Genomic DNA, 13,913 nt, shown 5'->3' on the forward strand with positions numbered 1-13,913 from the left:
TTTGGCGAATTATTGGAAGAGGGCAATTCTGGCCGAAAAGAAGAAAAATTTTAATCAAAAAATAATTGAACATTTTAGTCAAATTTACCATCTAAGCAGACTCTAGGCCTTATTAGAGATTTCATGGCAACAGAAATACTCATCACATCCAACTTTGCCTGAACATTCATCCATTAATTATCCCCACTCTTCTCAGTAATGTCAACCTTCTCCTTTCATCTGGCATCTTTCCCTTAACCTATAAACAGGCTCAAGTCTCTCCCATTTTAGGAAGCAGTACTTCCTCAATGTTGCCTCCAGTCTAGCACCTTCTCTGTTTTAAATGTTTTATAGTAGCTCAACTTGTAGAATTAACGATCTATATAAACTATCTCTACTTTCTAATTTAGTTCTTACCCTTATTGATTGCAATCCCTCTATCCCTCCATTATTGCTATTCCAAAGTGAGCTTCTACATTGCTAATTCCAATTTTCTTAGTCAGTACTCCTGGATACAAGTGACTGAAAAGTCAATTCAATTAAACCAAAAGAAAAATTATTTGTATTATTGTGGTCATTATTATTATTTAGCTCATTTACCTAAAAGAGTTTGTAGAGCTAACTTCAGGTCCAGCTACCCCAGGACTCACTGTCCCATTTCTGACTCTGTCTCCTTCTATTATGACTTTATTTCTTGGCCAGTCCATGCTTTATGGTGGCAAAAGGTGACATGGACCTCTAGACTCATATTCTCAATGCTCTAAATTTAGCTGGGGGGCGGGGGAGAAAGTTTGTTTAATTAGATCTCCCATGTAACTTTCAGGGTTAACTTTGGTAGACTCAGAGTAAGTTACATACCCATTGCTAAATCAAGCAGTCCCAGGGCTGCAACATTATGATAGATTAAGACCTGTGTCGTATTAACTTTGGAATCAAACATGGCTTTGAATTTCAGCTCTAATCGTGTTTATTAATAGTAAAAATATAACTACACTTTATAGGTAACATCTTTTCATCATAACTACCATGTAAGTTACATGTTAGACATTATGAAGATGATAGATGCTCGAAGAATTTAAGTAATTGGTTCAAATCTAGAAAGTAACAAAAAAGATCTAAGATCTGAACTCAAGTTTGTTTGGTTTCAAAATTGTGCTCTGTCCCCTGCATATGCTGCGATACTGTACCTAAAGCACTCATCACAGAGCTGGCAAGGCTTAACTAAAGCGGTTCCTTTTCTTTTCTCTGCATGTGCTGTTCTGATCACATCATCACTCTTGAATATTATGTCTTAAAAGTCCCGCCATAACCTGGCCTCTACCTACTTTAATGCTTTCATCTCTAACCATTTTACCCAGGTCCTTCTGAATCATTGGTCATTCCATCAACATACCAGGTTTCCTTATTTGTCTGAAATTTGCAATGTAAAATATATTCATTTCTGTCTGGCTTCCTCTCCCCATGGCAAATTATTCATTTTTCAGTCTGACCTCAAGCATTTACTTTCTTCTGTGTTCCCCTGCAGTCCATGCACACTCCTATTATGGAACTCATTTAATTATATTGTAGTAGTTCCTATATGGTCTCCCATTATGCTGTGAAATCTTCAAGGCAAGGTCATGGATCAGCTCATTTTCTTTTCATATCCACAGTGACACAGTGGAGGTGCTATACAAATGTTTATTGAGTAAATAAATGTAGATACAAGGAAATGAATTCCTTTCTCCCCGATTGGTTCAAACTCCCTTTCCTAGCATAAACTTTGTTAGACACAAGGAAAACAAACCCCCTTTTCCTTCCACCCAGTTGATATTGATATTACTTCCTTAAATAATCTTCATTTTGTGCTCATTCCTCTATCTCTATTGCTGGAGCTACAGCTTTAGTCTCGATCTTCATCATTGCCTGGATTATTGAAAGAGTCTCCCTTGCTTCTGCATGGACCTCTTTACAAACCATCTTCCCCATGGATGCAAGAATGATATTACTAAAACAAACAAAAAATCCTTCTATAAATTTCTATTCTCTTGAGCACAAACTCAAGACTTTTAAAATGACAAAGCTTTTTAAAACTGCCTTTGTCTACCTCTTTGGTGCCTTTATTATCCCCACATTCACATCTTATATCCCAGCCATACTAAAACTATTTAAGCCATCCTGCATGCACCTATCATGTCAAGTCTCTTCATTTTTTCTTGTTCGGTCGCCTTTATCTGGAACATTCCCTCATTGTGTCCACTTGGCAAGTACAAGCTCATAATCATCATAACCATCATTTTATCTGTGAAGACTTGCCAGATAATACTATATATAACTAACTGCCTCCTTCCTTTCCCTTAGAGGTATATGCTTTTATTTAAAAAAACTACAAACCTTTAATGCAACTCTTGTATTTATTTATTCTCTTTTTCCCACTCAGTGGTGAACCCCTTGATAACAGGGACTGTGTCTTATTTATCTCCTGTTCCCTGGCACCTAGCCCAGTGCTCAGAACATAAATATTTGGTGGTTGAACTGAAAAAAAAAGGAAGAAAGAAAAGACAAAAATACAGAAAGAAATATCTCCTTTTACTTTAGTTTCATGCCTCTGAGATGCAAATCCCTAGAGAGAAAAATCTCTGGAAGAATAAAAAAGAGAAGACTCTTATCTAAATCAAATTGCTTTTGCAACAACAGCATCTGTTGCAATATAGTGAAGTATATATGTGCATGGTCTGGAGTTTTCTCTTGCAAGATTTTAATTCTCCCAGAAATAGCATTTCCTTTAACTGACTTAGAAAAACCATTGACAATTGCTGGGGAATAAAATCCAAGAAGTTTAAATGCTTATTCTGAGCACTAACAAAATTTTTTTGAATAAATTAATTATTTTTGATAAATACATATTTTCCTTCCTTAATAGTTGTCTTGATTACTAATGGAAAACAGGTACAAACTTATCAAAAACATTTTGTCTTAAATAGATACTAATTATTTTACTATTTCTTCAATTTATATTTTGTTCCTAAAGCTAGTAGATGCTTATTAAATGAACTCCTGTCTTTCTTAGTTTTACTTCTCTCTTCTTTCCTTTTCTTCAAAATATCTTAACAAGTAGTTTAACAAATACTTGCAGTTTCTGCCTAACAAGTATCTTAATGCCTTGCTATCAGTATAAAGTTTGATACCTTCTTCTACTGAAATTGCACCAGCTAAGCAAATAAAAAACCTTCCATAGTACTTATTGAAAAGATTTATGAAAGTCTTGCTAATGACCCTCAAGTCAACAAGTTGTATGGCTTTTTATTTCCTTGTTTTTCAAATCTTTTTATTGGATTTAACACTATTGAATTTATTTTCTAGAAAATCTTTGTTCTTTAGCATCAGTGATGCTGCTTTCTTGGTTGATGACAGACTGTCCATGATAGTTAATTGGGAGAATGCCTTTGAGGATGACTCTATTCCTCCTGGCCTGAAGAATTTAATTTGACTGTTGCTGCTAAGCAGCGAGTCCCAGGGATCAGAGAGAGGAAGGATACGTTCAATCCTGTTGGATGGTTTCACAAGGAAGTAGAGCTCCCTCCTTAGATACTGAACCTTAAAGCATCAAAAGGTCACTCAGATATTTGGGGACTGAGCACCACAGTTCTGAACACTTTATTCTTTTATTCTGCTTTATTCTCTCTTATAGTCTTTTGTTGTTGTTGAATGAGAGATTACGAGGAAACCATGTAAATTTACCAGGTGTACCGGTTAATAATGTGGATTTTTTTCAATAGATAGAGTTACACATATGTTGGTATATATGCGATTTGATATGTATGATATTTTGTTGTATTGACAACAAGATTCAAAACTTCATATGTCAAATTTTCTGAAGATTTAGCATCATAGAGATTTTTACACTTAAAAATGTCTAATTTTGTGCCAAAAAAAGCATTTGCGGGAAGTTTTAATTAATTACTTTATTTTGAAGAAAAGTCCTGCTGAAAATTATTGTATACTTCAGGAAGCTTATGGTGAACATGCTCCATCTCAAGATACTTGTGAATGCTGGTTTAAACGCTTTAAAAGTGATGCTTTCGATGTGAAAGACAACGCCCAGGTCAACCGAAAAAGTTTGAAGACCAACAATTACAAGCATTATTGGATGAAGATGCATGTTAAACTCAAAAACAACTTGCAGAAAGATTAAACATTGCTCAGCAAACAATTTCCTATCATTTACAAGCAATGGGAAAGATTGTAAAGGAAGGAAAATGGGTGCCACATCAACTGAACGAAAGACAAATAGAAACCGAAAAGTCATCAGTAAAATGTTGCTTCAACGGCACAAAAGAAATATTTTTTGCATCGAATTGTGACTGGCAATGAAAAGTGGATTTATTTTGAGAATCCCAAATGCACAAAATCATGGGTTGATCCAGGTCAGCCATCAACATCAACTGCAAGGCCAAATCGCTTTGGAAAGAAGACAATGCTCTGCGTTTGGTGGGATCAGAAAGGTGTGGTGTATTATGCGCTTCTAATACCAGGTGAAACCGTTAATACTGATCGCTACCGACAGCAAATAATCAATTTGAACCACGTTTTCATCGTGAAATGACTAGAATGGGCCAGAAGACACAGCAAAGTAATTTTGCTTCATAATAAGGCATCATCACACACTTCAAAACCAGTTAAAGACATGTTAAAATATCTTTCCTGGGAAGTATTAACCCACCCACTGTATTCACCAGACCTTGCTCCTTCAGATTACCACTTGTTCTGATCGATGGCACACGCACTTTCTGAGCAGCACTTCAAAACGTACGCAGAAGTGGAAAATTGGGTCTCTGAATGGTTTGCCTCAAAACAAGAAAAGTTCTATTGGGAAGGTATCCACAAATTACCTGAAAGATGGGTAAATAAGCAGCAAGCGATGGACATTACTTTGAATAAAGCACTTTTGATGTTTCTCTTGAAATTATCATGTTTTCTTTGATTACAAAATCTGCATTATTAGAAAATCCTCCGAAACAAAGCATGTATATTACATGAATATAAACATATACAAGTGCATAGATTATTATTCATCAAAACACATATTTTAAAATACATTATATTTTAAGTTTTTTTGAGTTAATTTTTGAAATAAGCAATTAAAAGATATGTGATATCTATGTTATACACACACACACACACACAAATATCTACATATGCCAAATGATCTTAGGATAGTTTTAAAATATGAAATCCAAAATATATTAAGTATTATAGCTAAAAATGTTGTTAAGTATATATAAGCAATTCTAAATAAAAAATTAGAAGTACTTATCTTGGGAACACTTCTAATCATTTCCAGTTCAAATTTATTTTTGCTCAAATAAACTCTTAAAACTTAAAAAAACAGAAATATTTATCTATTTATTTTGTTCCAATTGCTAATATATTCGATTCAATTAAATTCAATTTTTTAAATTTCAAATGTAACATTTCTTATTCTCTGGTTGTTTCACTACTGAAACATTGGGGAAGTATCATGAAATAATTTTTTAGACTATTTGGTATTCTGTAGACTAAAAAAAAATCCATTACACTGAATTTAAACATTTTGAAACTTTGTTTATGTTAAACTGATTTGCCACTGACGCTTTATGTATTCTTATCTCTCAAATCTCCTCCAGCAAAGCAAATCCTTTGGTTTAAACTCCATAGCTGTAAATGTAGCTGTGAGATTCTTTTAAAAGTGCTTCCAAACATGGTTTTGGAATTTTACTTTTCATGTAATTTGGCTTCAAATGCTAACAAAAGGGACTGTTTTACATATACTCGAAGCTATTGGCTTGAAACTCTACTTATTAACTTGAGTACAAATAAGTAATTATGTGTTCAATTTTACATGCTCAAAGAAAAAATAGAGGCAGGAAGAATTATCAACATGAAATTAGAGCTAAATTTCACATAGAAACGTTGCTAGTTCTCTGTGAAAATCCACTTCTAAAATGAATGTAACAACAGGACACATATCCACACATTAATATGAATATTCATGGATAGGACACATTCCCAATTTAGTTTTAAAGGAACCATGGGGAGCACTTTATTGGCTTATGAGTAAAGGTAATAGATAGGGCAGTTTATTATTTTGGAGCATACAGGACATAATCTGAAATTGCAGTGTTTTCATGATTTCAGCAAAGACAAAGTATGCCCTATGTGTATCTCATGGTGTCTTGGAGTAGAGCCAAAGTACACAGCACCGGAGTTCTGAGAGTTAAATCATCATATACTATCAACCTGAACAACACACAGTGATTCAAGTCATTTGCCCTGAAAGCAATTTAGAAAGAAACTCAAGTAAGGCTGGCTAGAACAAGTCCATCACTGTTTTTAGGAAAGTAAGAATGTGGGAATTTAGTTTTTCAGAGGGACTCTGAAGTATACATGTAAACAAATGCAGTGTCTAATTATTAAAAATAAGTTTCTTTAATAATAGGTCAGTTAGGTCTTTTAGAGGTAAGTTTTATGCCATATATTTAAAACATTTATTTCTAACTTAGTAAAAGTAACATAAAAACCATCCAACTTAGTAAATCCTTAAGTCCAAAATAAGATGAATGCTGAAAACATTATTTCATATTTTTAAAATACTTTATAAATTTTAATTCATCTTTAAGTAGAATTCAGTCTTGTTCAGAAAGTCTGAGAAGTCTTGGCTTAATAACTATATTTTTAAGTCAGTTAATGGGAAATAACTAGAACATGCTACAAATGGCTGATGGTAATCAAATAAATGTACCTATTAAAAAATACATGTACCTATAGCTGTGAGGGATCTTGTTATTCATCAGTGAAAACCCCTTTTACAACTACATTTGATTCCCCACAATCATTCATGCTAAAAACCATCCAAACCAAAAGTGGACAAATATTTTCATCCTGTATTAAGCGATATTATAAAGGCCTGGGCTTGATAATGAAGTGAAAAACATTTACTGGCATACCAAGGTGGTGTTAAAACAGCAGTAACTTTGACAACAAAAAGCTTAGTCAATTCATAGTAACAGTCATTTTCTGCATTAAAGATGAAATCAATATTGCCTTAAAAATCATCAGAAGATGCTGCAACCTAAAATGGTATTTACCTTAAAATTTATGCAATAGAAAGCATTTCTGGTGAGGAGAATTTAATCTATACCAACGTGCATAATGGTTTAATATTAGAAATATAAGGCCTATTAAAATATTCAACTCCATTTAATTGCTGAAACTGTACCTCTGAAGAAGCTCAATGCTACAAATATTTGTTGAAATCACTTGAAATGTATGGTATTTACCTCGTTTAAATGAATCAACCATAGTTAGAATCCATTTCAATTTATCTTATTTATCGGGGGTGGGGGGTGGGGGGGACAAATGTTGTGGGATGATTACACAATTTATATCAATCCCTTCAAAACCACCTACTAGTCATAACTTTGCGCTTTAACCTGAGGCTTTACCCTTCGATAAATAAGATGTTAACTTTTAAAGGCTTTTTAAGTGACAACCTCTGAGAACCACTGAGAAAAAGTTTTACTTTATAATGCTGGAACTGCAAAGCAGATAGAGAACTATGCTTCATGTATTTCAGTGATAGAATGCAAAGAGCACATAGATCTAAAGAGTTATAGAATTTAGGCTACAAAGACAGGTTCCTGTGCCTTTTGACAATTATACTTGAAATGAAGTATTGACACAATATTTAGAAATGTTGTTATATTTTCTAAAACACTGATTATATGTATATAGAAAATTGTTTAGAGCCCAATTTTATGGTTCTTAAAAAATAAGGGGGGAAATAAAAGCTAATTTCCTAGAATATAATCATGGGTCCCTACAATTCAAAGACACAGATATCATACTTCTACACTTGCTTTGGTTGATGACTAGCTGTGAAGCTAAAAAAATTGTTAAACTATTTAACTGCCAGGTTCTTGAATTTAACTTTAATATGTGATGTAAAGATAAATTAGAAGTATATAGTTAGTGTGTTACAATTCTCAAGAAATGGTCTGTGTGAAATGCTATAGAAATTAAGGATAAGAAAATGGTTAATATGTTAGGACAAAAACATATTGACAGAAATACTTTTAAAACAGTAGAAATACCTCCAAAAAACTAAGCATGTGTTTCAACCAAATAGATATATTTTTAGAGAATTATGGAAGACTTAAGGTTTTGATATTGGTGTTATGACCATATTTTCTTTAATGGTATTTGTTACAGATTTTTAAAAAAATACATAAACATTAACTCTTGGACATTGAAAACTAAAATATGTACATATTTCTGGGTGAAAGTAAAGATAGATACCTCATTCATGAATCAAAAGGTTTAACATTAATATGTCAGCTCCCCTGAAATTGATCTATAATTCACAATCATATCAAAATCTTAACAAAATTTTTCCTTTGATTTTTTACCTTTTTTTTTTTGCTGGGATTTAACAAACATTATAAAACTTACATGGAAATCCAAAGAACATGGAATAGCCAAAATAACTTGAAAAAATAACAAAATTGAAGCACTCATACTACCTTATTTCAAAACTTATTATGAAGCTATGATAATCGAAGATACGGTAATTTAAGTATGACATTAGCATCAAGTAGACAAATTTATCAATGGAGCAGAACAGACTGCCCATAAATAGACACATACTTTTATAAACAAATGGTTTTTAACAAAGATGCAAAGGCAATTAGATTTTTCAACAAATAAGCACATTTGAAAATCCATGTGCAAGTAAATGAACTTTGATTCATATCTAGCACCATCAGAAAATGAATTCAAAATGGATCATAGACTTAAATGTAAAACCTAAAACTCTAAAATTTCTATGGGAAAATTTTGTAATCTTGGGTTATCAAAGATTCCTTTAGACACCAAAAGCCAAATCCATACAGGAACTGACAATTTGAGCTTAAAATTAGGAACTTCTCTTTTGTGACCTAATGAAGCTGACAGATTAGGACATGAGATCAACAATTTAAGAGAAATGATAAAAATAGACTGTGAATAAATAGACTGTGAATAAATAAATAGACTGAGAGCTACATAAAGGGACTTGCTGAAGGTAAAGGGTTTATGGAATAGGTAGTAAAATGGGAGTCAGGATTAAAGCTAACTCTTTGGGATAATTTAAATAAAATTGAATTTTCTTGCTTGTTATATTAAATAATAATAATTAATAAAATACTAAAAGAACCACTTATTTCCTCCTCCTTTATTCCACTGTTATATATAGGGGGTGTTTTCTCTACTACAAGTAGAATTTGGAGGCCTACTGATGTGATCAGGTCATGGCTGCCCATCTTCATAAAAAACTTCTGGATTTCAAACCAAATCCACACAATTCAAAAATATTCTTTTTAAAAATATATTATTATTGATCTATTTCAGAGAGGAAGGGAGAGGGAGAGAGAGATAAAAACATCAATGATGAGAGAAAATCATCAATCAGCTGCCTTCTGCACTCCCCACACTGGGAATCAGGCCCACAACCCTTCGAACTGTGACCTCCTGGTTCATAGGTCAACACTCAACCATTGAGCCATGCCAGCCAGGCTCAAAAATATTCTTTATACTGAATACTAAGCATATACCTCAGACATTTAAGCCTTTCATGTAGATCTACTTTTCCAACAGCAAACCAATATTTATTACATCATTAAAACAAGAGAAAACCAAACCATTATCATTTTGCATTCTCTTATTTAAAATATTCATCATACACAATCTACACTAATAAAAGACAAATATGCAAATTGATTGTACCTTTGCTATGCCTTAAGCCACACCCACCAGCCAGTAGAAGCGACTATATGCAAATTAACCCAACCAAGATGGCGGCCAGCAGCCACAGAGCTAAAGCAAGCAGGAGGCTTGGTTGCCCAGTGATGGAGGAAGCCAAGCTTCCCGCCCTCCCTGGCCGGCTCTGAGCTCCACCCAAGGCCACAAAGTTTCAATTATAGAAGGTAAATAAATCCCAGAATAAAAAAAAAGAAAGAAAAAAAGGAGAGGCTGGGAGCTTCCATCGCTGGGGGGCTTGGCTAGCCTGAAAATGGCCTCAGCCCCTCACCTAGACTGGCCAGGCACCCCAGTGGGGACCCCCCCCAAAGGGGGTGCGGCCAGCCTGAAAACAGCCATCAGTCTCTCACCCAGGCTAGTCAAACCTCCATGGGGTGAGGGTCCCCACTAGGGGGGACTTGACCAGCCTGAAAACAGCCATCAGCCCCTCATCCAGGCTGGCCAGGCACCCCAGTGGGGACCTCCACACTGAAGGGGGTGTGACCAGCTGCAAACAGCCATCAGCCCCTCACCCAGGCTGGCCAGGCACCCCAGCAGGATCCCACCCTGATCCAGGACACCCTTCAGGGCAAACCAGCCGGCCCCCACCCATGCACCAGGCCTCTATCCTATATAATAAAAGGGTAATATGCAAATTGACCCTAACAGCAGAACAACTGGGAATTACTGGTCACTATGACACACACTGACCACCAGGGGGCAAATGCTCAATGCAGGAGCTGTCCCTTAGTGGTCAGTGCGCTCCCACAGGGGGAGCTCTGCTCAGCCACAAGCCAGGCTGATGGCTGCCAGCACAGCGGTGGTGGTGGGAACCTCTCCTGCCTCCTCAGCAGCGCTGAGGATGTCCGACTGCAGCTTAGGTCTGCTCCCTGCTGGCAAGTGGAAATCCCCCTAGGGCTGCCGGGCTGCTAGAGGGATGTCTGACTGCCAGTTTGGGCCCGATACCCCAGGGAGCGGGCCTAAGCCACCAGGTGGACATCCTCTGAGGAGTCCCAGACTGCAAGAGTGCATAGGCCGGGCTGAGGGAGCCCTCCGAGTGCACAAATTTTTGTGCACTAGGCCTCTAGTTTAACCATAACTCCAAAACAATTTGCGCATAATTTGAAAACCTACTAATGCATTCCAGTAATCATTACAAAATTTCCTGCCAAGAGTACTAGTCTTCCTAGGTACTTCCTGCATGGAAAACATAAAATAGTGGATGCCTGTACTTGCTTCGGCACATATACTAAAATTGGAATGATACAGAGAAGATTAGCATGACCCCTGTGCAAGAATGACACCCAAATTCATAAAGCATTAATAAATAAATAAATAAATAAATAAATAAATAAATAAATAAATAAAATAAAATAATAAAATAGTGGATGCCTAATGCAAGCTGACTACATGTGTCCTTTTTTCAGAATATTCCCATAACCCAGAGATAAAAATTGAGAGGCCTTAAAAGTCTTGAGCTATTAACTGCCATGTTTCCCACCATGTGAATAAGAATAGAAACAGAGTAAGTCAGATATGTCTAGCAAGGCAGAACCATGAGTTGGAGGAAAAGCATTACCAGCATTTATCTCCAGTTTCCCTTGTTATTAAGGTCTAGCTGTCTTAACGTTTTTCTCAAAGTAAAGTTGAAAAAATTGTCTTGGATTCTAAGAGCTTACATTTTTTGCTTAAGCTACTTTGATTTATAATTTTTAAAAATTGCAAAATTTTTGTAAATTTAATTAGATACTTAATATGAAAAATGCATTAAAAACATTCTCTAGGATATTAAATTACCATATAACTATAAAAATTAAAGAAGTATGATTGTAAGGGTGGAATATATATATATATATATACAGATTAATATGAGTATTCAAAGACGAGCATCATACCAAGTACATATCAATGAGAAAGAATAAATTCTTCATAAAATGCTACTGTGTCAAGTGCCCCCATAATTGAAAAACAAATGCAACCAACATTTTCTTGAAATCTGGCACTAATATAAACTTCAGATGTATTAAAATTTTTACTATGAAGAAATGGCTATAAAAGTACTAGAAGAAAATATAACTGAGTACTTACGTTAAAATATGGCCAAGTCTTTTTAAGCATGAGGATATAGCTAAGAACAAGAAAGAAAACTTGGTTTAAATTCGAAACATTCAATTTCTAAAAGGTTGACCTAAAATATAAGCTTTTACATAAAAAAATATTGAAAAAAGATATAAGAGCAAATGTCCTTGATAAATAAATTTTTTTTTTTTAAAAAAAGGAGAAGTTGCCGAAACCAGTTTGGCTCAGTGGATAGAGTATCGGCCTGCGGACTGAAAGGTCCCAGGTTCGATTCCGGTCAAGGGCATGTACCTGGGTTGCGGGCACATCCCCAGTAGGAGGTGTGCAGGAGGCAGCTGATCGATGTTTCTCTCTCATCGATGTTTCTAACTATCTCTCTCCCTTCCTCTCTGTAAAAAATCAATAAAATATATTTTAAAAAATAATAATAAAAATTAAAAAAGGACAAGCATATATAGAGAGAAATGGGCTAAGCACATGAGGAGGCAACTTCATGAATAAATGAACAACTTCACAAATAAGTGAAAAAAAAAACTCCAATAAACTCATGGCAAAATAGCCAAATTTGTTCATAATAAAAGAATACACTTTAAAATGTGATATAATTTTCCACTGTGAGGTTGACAAAGATGAAAAAATGATTAAATGCAATATTGGTGAGATATTCTTACATGTTCTTTTCTTAGTGATAAATTCACATTGCTTTCTTGGAGAGTAAATCTCTAACTTAAAACTTAAAATGTATTTAGATGCTTTGATTCAATTACTCAACTTCTAGGAATTTAATGGAAATAAATTACTGTGTAGGTCCCTAAGCATACAGGGACTAGGAGATTCACCAAAAAACTTTTTTTAAAAAATACAGAATTAAAAACTAAAATAACTGCACAAATGCAGAGGATTTGTTAAATGAATTATGACAAAAACATTAAAAGTGGTAATTTAGATATAATTTATTGACATAGGAAGACATAAATTATATATTATTAATTTAAAAATGGAAATTTATAGAACAGTATACTCTTTTACTTTTAGAAGTATATACATAGGTGTATATATAATAATTGATATCCTAAGATTTTAAAGAATGAAGGAAAACCCTTTTTCAGGCCAGAAGCTTCGTGGCAAACAGTCAAATAGTCAAGTGGTCTTAGTTTCTGGTGAGTGCATGCAAACAGTTTTATTACCAACATTTCTATTACACAGAAAAGTGCACCTGTTCATTCATCTTAATTCTGATGAATTAGTTGCTGACCTAAGTAAGAGCTGTTAAGCCCTGTGTCAAAATTAAGAGTCTAGAGAACTGGCATATCTTGTATTTGAGAATGGCAAACCTTTTCTACATTATCCCATCTACTCTGACAGGCTCTGTTAAGTCTCAGACTTAAGCCTTTCTAAGTCAGCTAAGAGGATTAAAATATGGACACAGAAACATTAGCACCCAGACCTGAGTTTAAAATATCATGCAGGACCAGGAATCATTGGCTCATTTGCAGCTACTCATTGCTACCACTTACTTTTCCCCAATCAGGGGGGAAATAGAAGGCGCAACTCCACAAACAACTACCACACTTTCCTTTAAGACTGAAACAAAACCAATGAGAACCGATGGCTTAGAGGCATGGCAGGCAATGCTCCCCTATTTATTTTCCTCATCAACCTCCAAACTGTAAACCTCTCTTGTTTTTCTTCTCCAGTGTTTTAATGCTCATTGGTTCTGGACTTCCTTTCCCCTCACTCAAATTCCACTCTATTACTTCTCTCAGACTCTTGATTTTATGGTCTTGAACTTTGAATTTGTGGGGGGAAAAATCCCAATTCACTATCTTCACCATCTTCACCTAATATTCCCTTTTCTTCCTTGTCAACAGAAACCTTTCTCTGCTAGGCATAGCTGCCGTAGAAGCGGATATGCACCACCAGACCCCCTTCAAAAACGTACTGACCAGCTGAAGGGAGTGTGGTGAGACTCCATCTACAGCTTTCAGATCCTTTCTGGTTGGCCATAGGGGAAGGGCCTCCTAGTCTAAAGTCATGTGAATAGGGGGACAGGCTGGAGACTA

General features: G+C 35.1%; 1 non-coding gene across 1 annotated transcript; it reads left to right on the plus strand.

Annotated features, from left to right (window-relative positions):
- The first annotated feature begins 10,999 nt into the window (after nucleotides 1-10,999).
- On the plus strand, nucleotides 11,000-11,104 carry LOC139007790 (U6 spliceosomal RNA). The gene has a single exon (XR_011470950.1). It is a non-coding gene; the product is annotated as a U6 spliceosomal RNA (small nuclear RNA).
- Nucleotides 11,105-13,913: the final 2,809 nt, after the last annotated feature.

Source organism: Myotis yumanensis, unplaced genomic scaffold (genome assembly GCF_028538775.1).
Source record: "Myotis yumanensis isolate MYYU_CA2020_CCGP unplaced genomic scaffold, mMyoYum1.0.hap1 SCAF_3, whole genome shotgun sequence".
Lineage (NCBI taxonomy): Eukaryota > Metazoa > Chordata > Mammalia > Chiroptera > Vespertilionidae > Myotis > Myotis yumanensis.